We start from the raw sequence: 7,308 nt of genomic DNA, 5'->3' as shown, positions 1-7,308 counted from the left end.
AAGTCAAACTATGACATGATTCTATATAGAGAGACACCTAAACATGTCAACAAGAGTCTATTAGAACTGATAAATTCCATAAAATTACAGGCTACAAAATCAGCACACAATGGTCCTGCAGTGCTGGCATCCCACATGAGCATTCATCCGAGTCCCCGCTACTTCACTTCCCATCCAGCTCCCTGATTATGGACCTGAGAAAGCAGTGACAGATGGTCCAAGTACCTGAGCCCCAATCACCCACACAGGAGACCCAGCTGGAGTTTCTGGCTCCAGACTTCTATATGGCCCAGCCCTGACCCTCGCAGTCATTTGGGGAGAGAATCAGGATGGAAGATTTCTCTCTCTCTTTTTCTCATCTTTTCCTCTCTCTCTGTAAGTCTGTCTTTCAAGTTCATAAACAAATAATTTAAAATATTCACACAGAAAAGTAAATAGCACTTTCATATCCCAACAATGAACTTTTAGGGAAAAAAATATGAGGAAGCTGATTCATAATATTTAAAAGAGAAAAATATCTTGGAATAAATTTAACAAGGGCAATGAAAGATTCCTGCAATGAAAATTACAAAACACTGAAGAAAGAAATTGAAGAAATGAAGAAAACAAGGAAAAGAAAACAATGAGATGACTTCCATGCTCATGGGTTGGAAGAATTAAAATCATTAAATGTCCATACTTCCTAAAGCAAGTTACAGGTTCAATACATTCCCTATCAAAATACCAAGAAGGGGTAGCTGCTGTGGTGTTACAAGTTGCCAGTTGGAATACCCACATCCAGTTTTAGTCCTAACTATTCTACTTCTAATGCAGTTTCTTCTAGTTCATCCTGGGAGGCAGCAGATGATGGCTCAAGGCCCCTCCCATCCATGTGAGAGACCCAGATGGATTTTCAGGTTCCAGGTTTGGGTCTGGCAAAGCCCTAGGCTGTTGTGGGCATTTTCAGAGTCAGTCAACAAATGGAAGATCTCTGTCTCTCTCTTTTTTGTCACCCTGCCTTTTGAGTAGAGGAAAATATGTAAACAAACATTGGAAAACCAAATAAAATAACAATGACATTTATTTATAGAAATAGAAAAAATATCCTGAAATTTATATGGAAGTAGCCAGAGTGATCTTGCACAGAAAGAGAACTGGAGACATTCTAATACCTGATCTCAAGATATACTATAGGGTCACTTAAAAAGTAAACAGCATTGTATTGGTATAAAAACAGAAAAATGGACCAATACAACATATAAAGATCCCCAAAATATACCCATCTGTCTTCATTCTAATAACAGACGAAATAGACTTTAACCTGCTGATCCTTAAGAATGGTTCCAGGAGCATGCACTGGAGAAAATTGGTTGTTCCTATGCAGAAAATGGAAATTTGACTCCAACACTCACCCTATAAAAAATCAACTCAAAGTGGATCAAAGATCTAAATATAAGACCTGAGATTGTGAAACTCCTGGAAAAAAAGGGGAAAATATTTCAAGATATTGATATAGGCAATTGTTTAAAAGATCCCACAGCATAAGCAGCAAAAACAAAAAACAGAAAATTGGCAAAGGCAAGGATGAACAGAGTGATGAGAAAAGTGACAGAATGGTAGAATATATTTGCAAACTATTCATCTGGCAAAGGATTCATGCCTAGAATATATAAGGAATGGGGGAAAAAAAAACAAGAAAGTAAACAATCCAAGGGAAAACTTCACAAGTGATCTGAATAGACATTTATCAGAAGAAATACAAATTGGGGAAGCCACTGTGGTTCAGTGGATTAAGTGGGTTAAGTCCTGGCTTCTTTGCTTCTGATCTGTTTCCCTGCTACTGTGGCTTAAAGTAGCTGAAGACTGCTCTGGTGCTTGAGTACCTGCCACCCACATGGGAGATCAGATGGAGTTCCTGGCTCCTAGCTTCGTCCTGGGCCAGCCTGGGCTGTTGTGACCATTGAGGGAATAAACCAGCAGATGGAAGATCTCTCTCTCTCTCTCTCTCTCTCTCTCTCTCTCTCTCTCTCTTTGTATTTCAAATAAATAAATTAAGAAATAAATATTTTAAAAAGAAAAAATACAAATGGCCAAGAATATATGAAAAAAAAATCAATATCATTAGCAACCAGTGAAAAGTTAATCAAAACTAACATTACATACTGTTTCATTTCAGTTGGAATGACTATTATCAAAAGGACCAAAAATAACAAATGCTAGGGGGGATGAGGAGAAAAGACAGCCCTTACACAATGTTGGTGGGAATGTCAAATCACAAAGTCAGCATAAAGAAAGTATGGTGGTTCCTCACAAAACTAAAAATGAATCCATCACATGACCCCGATATATATATATATCTCCAAAGAAAAGTGAAAGCATATCAAGTAAATACCTGCACTACCATATTTCCTGCAGAACTATTCACAATATCCAAGAGACTCTCTAAATGCATGAATAAATAAAGAAAATTTCACACACAAGCACAAACACACAGTGGAATGTTAATCATTAAAATAGTGGAATACTGACATCTGTAGCAAATTGGATGAAACTGGAGATATTATGTTGTGTGAATTAAACCAGACACAGGAAAAGAAATACCACAATCTTATTTCACATATGGAATCTAAAAAATCTTATTTCGAACAAAAATAATGATTATTAGAGGCTGGGAAGCAATGGGGGCAGGTGGGAATAGAGGGAGATTGGAATCCTAGGTATTAAAACACAGTAGAAGGAGTAATTTCTAGTAGTCTTTGGCGCATTGTGATGACTATAGTTCACAGAAAACTATTATATATTTTATGAACAAATAGAAGAGAGGAGCCTAAAGTCTACAAACATAAATTAATGATAAAGAGACGGAAATGTTTATTGCCATATATTAATTAGTGCAAAAGGTATATATTTATTGAAATATCACACCGTACCCAATGAATGTGTAAAATTTAAGGAAATGAAAATATCAACTAATCTGATTTGATCATCTCAATTTGAATACTTGCTTGGAGTTATCATACATGTAAATTAATATATAGAACTAAAAAATAAAACTATGTCATTTGTAGCGAAATGGATGGAACTGTAGGTCATTATGTTAAATGAAGTAAGCCAGACACAGAAAAATAAGTGCTGCATGTTCTATTTCAATATTTGGAAGCCAAGAAAAGAAAAGTTGATCTGAATGTGTAATAGTAATTATTAGGATTGAAGAGTAGAGGGGCGATTATGAGGGGATGAATAACAAGTACCAAATGATTTAGATAAAAGTACAAGCTTATTTCAAAATGCTTATGCAAAATTAGATTACAATATGTTTGTTTTAAGCAATTTTTAAAATCCATGAATATGAAGACTCTTCAAAAAATTCATGAAAAATTCATATGATGAAAAAGCAATGCATGGAATAGAATATTGCTAGAAATACAGAGACTAAAGGCCATTTTGTTTAGTCTGAAATGGAAATGAGAAACACATTATTGGAAACTCAAGGAAAGATGATCCTTGTTATAAAGTGAGAAAGAACTTGGCAAAATTAGATTTGCTTTCTGTTATTCAGTAGAAGATTTAATTGGGAGTTAGCAATTGTATAGTCAAGAGAAATCTAAGCCAAATGTTAAAGGTCTAACAGTTCCTTCTGAATGCCAAAAGTAAAATGCAAGAAGAGAAATACTTCCTGTCTTTGGTTTTTGAAAGTTTCTTTATAATATGTCTTGGCATGGGACTCTTTAAGTGAATCCTTCTGGAATTTTAGAGCCTCTTAGATTTCTAGATTCATACACTTTGTAATATTTGGCAAGTTTTCCCATTATTTCTTTAAAGATTATTTTTCCTCATTCTCTCCACTTTTCATTCTAGGATTTCCATATGTAGGTTCTGGTTTCCTGATGTTGTTCCACACATCCTTTTGGCTCTATTTACTTTTTTCTTTCTAATTCTCAGAATAACTAATTTCAATTGTTCTATCTTTGAATTAATGGACAATATCTTCAATTACTTCAAAACCTGCTATTGAAACCCTCCAGTGGATATTTTACTTCCATTATTATAGTTTTAAGCACCAGAATTTCTTGGTGGTTCGTTTTTTTATTGTTGAGGTAACATACATATAAAATTAATTTTTACCATGTGACCTATTTTTGTATTATAATACATTGACATTAAGTACACTGACAATATTGTGCAATCATCACCCCTATTTTCAGAACTGATCCAAAACAGAAACTCTTTACCCATTAAACAGTAAATTCTGTTCCTATTTCTTCAGCTCTTATTATTATTTATTCTACTTTTTTCCTCCATAAATTTACCTATTCCATGTACTTGGTATAAATGGAACCATACAAAATTTGCTGTTTTGCATCTGTTTTATTTAACTTAGAAAAATGTTACCAAAGGTTCATCTGTATTGTAGCATGTACCACAGTTTCATTCTGTTTAATGGATGAATAATATCTCTTTGCATATTTTTTAAAGATTTATTTATTTATTTGAATGGCAGAGTTACACAGAGAGAGGAGAGGCAGAAAAAGAAAGAGAGGTCTTCCATCCTCTGGTTACCTCCCCAGTTGGCCACAATGGCCAGAGCTGTGCAGATCCAAAGCCAGGAGCCAGGCCTCCAGATCTCCTATGTGGGTGTAGGGGCCCAAGCACTTGGGTGATCTTTAACTGCTTTCCCAGGCCAGAGCAGAGAGCTGGATCGAAAGTGGAACAGCCGGGTCTTAAAGCTGTGTCCATATTGGATGCTGGCACTGCAGGTGGTGGCTTTACACACTACACCACAGCACCGGCCACTATATATTTTGTTTATGCATGTATCTATTGATGGAAATTTGGGTTGATCTCACTTTTGGCTTTGCAACTGATGATGTTATGTTGGTGAACAAGTATCTATTTGTGTCCTTGCATTAAATGATTTTGTGTAAATAATTTTGGTAAATACCTAGCAATGAAATTAATGAATTAGGTAGGAATTATATGCTTTAAAGTGAACCTCCCCAAATTATTCACACTGGATGTTTATTTTTATAATTTCTGTCTCTTCATTGATACTTTCATTTTGTTCATACATTGTTTCCAGACATTTTTTTTTTTATTTGACAGGTAGAGATATAGACAATGAGAGAGAGACAGAGAGAAAGGTTTTTCTTCCGCTGGTTCACTCCCCAAATGGCCGCCAATCCGAAGCCAGGAGCCAGGTGCTTCTTCCTGGTCTCCCATGCGGGTGCAGGGATCCAAGCACTTGGGCCATCCTCCACTGCCCTCCCGGGCCACAGCAGAGAGCAGGATTGGAAAAAGAGCAACCAGGATCAGAACCTGGTGCCCATATAGGATGCTGGCACTACAGGCGGAGGATTAGCCAAGTGAGCCACGGCGCCTGCCCCTCCAGATTTTTGTTTTTAAAATTCTTTGTTTCCATTTAGTTTGAGTATATTTTATAAGAATTGCTTTGTAGTCTTTGCATAATTAGTCTAAAATATGAACTTCCTCAAAAATGGCTTCTAGCTATTCATTTTGATCCTGTAAATAGATCATTTGTTCTCCCTTGTCTTATGATGTCTTGTTGTTGAAAACTAAATATAAATACATTATTTTTTAGTGACTCTGGAAATCCTATCTCCCCCTTTTCCAGGGGTTTTGTGCTATTTTGATTGATGTAGTAGTCTATGTGTTTAATATTTTTGCTAAATTATTTTTGCAAAGACTTTGTTCCTTTTCTTGTGTGACCACTGTTGTCTCCATTTCTTATTTCAGTTAGAGACTTGACAGAGAACACCGGGTTAAAAAAAAAAAAACAGATTTGGCAGATATTTCCTTGAACCCCAGGATTTAAAAGACAAAACAAAATGAAACACAAACAAGGGAACAAAGAAACAAACATAAAATACACCCCAGTCTGGGTGATCCAGTACATACCAGGGCACTTGAATACTTGAACCTCAGGAATGTAAAAAGAAATCTGGAGGCAGGGGAAAGTGTTGTTTTTCAGTTCTTTTTGAACACAGGTCTTGCTCTGTGCATCTGAATGGCTTCCTAGTCACCACCTAACAGACACACACATACATGCGGCCTTGACCTGCGAGATCCACACTGCAGGGATGGTGGGGTGAAGGTGTGTTCTTCAACAAGAAGCACTGGAGACAAGTTTTGGTGAACATGCCTGCTTTACTAATGACAAGCACACCTTTTAAAGGGCAGGCAGAAGGGGCGTAGCTAATTCAGGGCAACACTAATTCTATAGGATACAGCCAATATTGGCACCACTATGCTTTTCCAATCAGCTTGAAGTAACTAGGGCAGCTTTCTAGGTGGGCCTGGGCCACACCCAGGAGCAGTTTGCCTGATTGGCAGAAGGCAGAGGTGTGGGGGTTGGAGTGGGGGGTAAAATGTGCCTGGGGCTCTGGCCACCTGCCAGCAGTCAGGCTAATCTCCAGAATGGGCTAGGCAGGCCGACTCCCTGCCTGCTATAAGATCACCCACACACACTCAGGTGACTTGAATGCCCTAATTTCTTAACTTTTTTTCCAGCAACTATTTCTGTTATCTTGTCATGCTTATGGTTGCAATTGGTTTACAGTGTTTTTGAATAATGATTACTCTTTGTTTCCAATTTCAGTTGCCAGTCAGATGAAAGAGGAACTCTTTGTCTCATTCATGTAGCCCACAGAGTTTAAAATAGACTTATATCACAAATTACAGTAAGATCTCTGCTCTTTGCTAAAGGTCCCACACCAAGAGTGCAGACTCCTATGTTCACGATTGCTCTTCTACTGAGGAGAGAATTGGGCAACGGCAAGTGAAAATATCACAAGTCTTTCCTACCATTTTGCAGTTATTCTGCTTTGCAACTATACACTTTTTTTTTTAAGTTTGAAGCATGGGAAGAAAGAGAGGAAAGCGAGAGAGACAGATCCATACATCTATTGGTGCACTACGAACTAGCTGGGGGTGGAGGGGCTGAAGCTGGGAGGCAGGAACTCAGTCCAGGTTCCCCATGTGGGTAACAGGAACTCACTGTCTCAAATGGTCTGCATCAGCAAGAAGCTGGAGTCAGGAGCCAAAGGTGGGTATCAGACTTTATGTGGGGCATGGGCAGCCTAACCAGTAGTTCAAACGCTAGACCAAACATGTAAGTTTGTGACTTTTTTAGTTGGTTTTCACAGATTTTTCTTGTGGACGTTTCTGTAGAAGAATGAGAGCTTAAAGCTGTCAACTTCCATTTTGCTGCAATGGAACCTACCTGTTTTGTTTGCTTTTTTTTTTTTTTTTTTACAAAAATATCTATACTACCTGTTCTGATATTACACTTGGATCTGTATTGATTGTCCA

This window comes from Lepus europaeus, chromosome 1 (genome assembly GCF_033115175.1).
Source record: "Lepus europaeus isolate LE1 chromosome 1, mLepTim1.pri, whole genome shotgun sequence".
In the NCBI taxonomy this organism is placed as follows: Eukaryota; Metazoa; Chordata; class Mammalia; order Lagomorpha; family Leporidae; genus Lepus; species Lepus europaeus.
Note: the sequence above shows the minus strand (reverse complement) of the source record.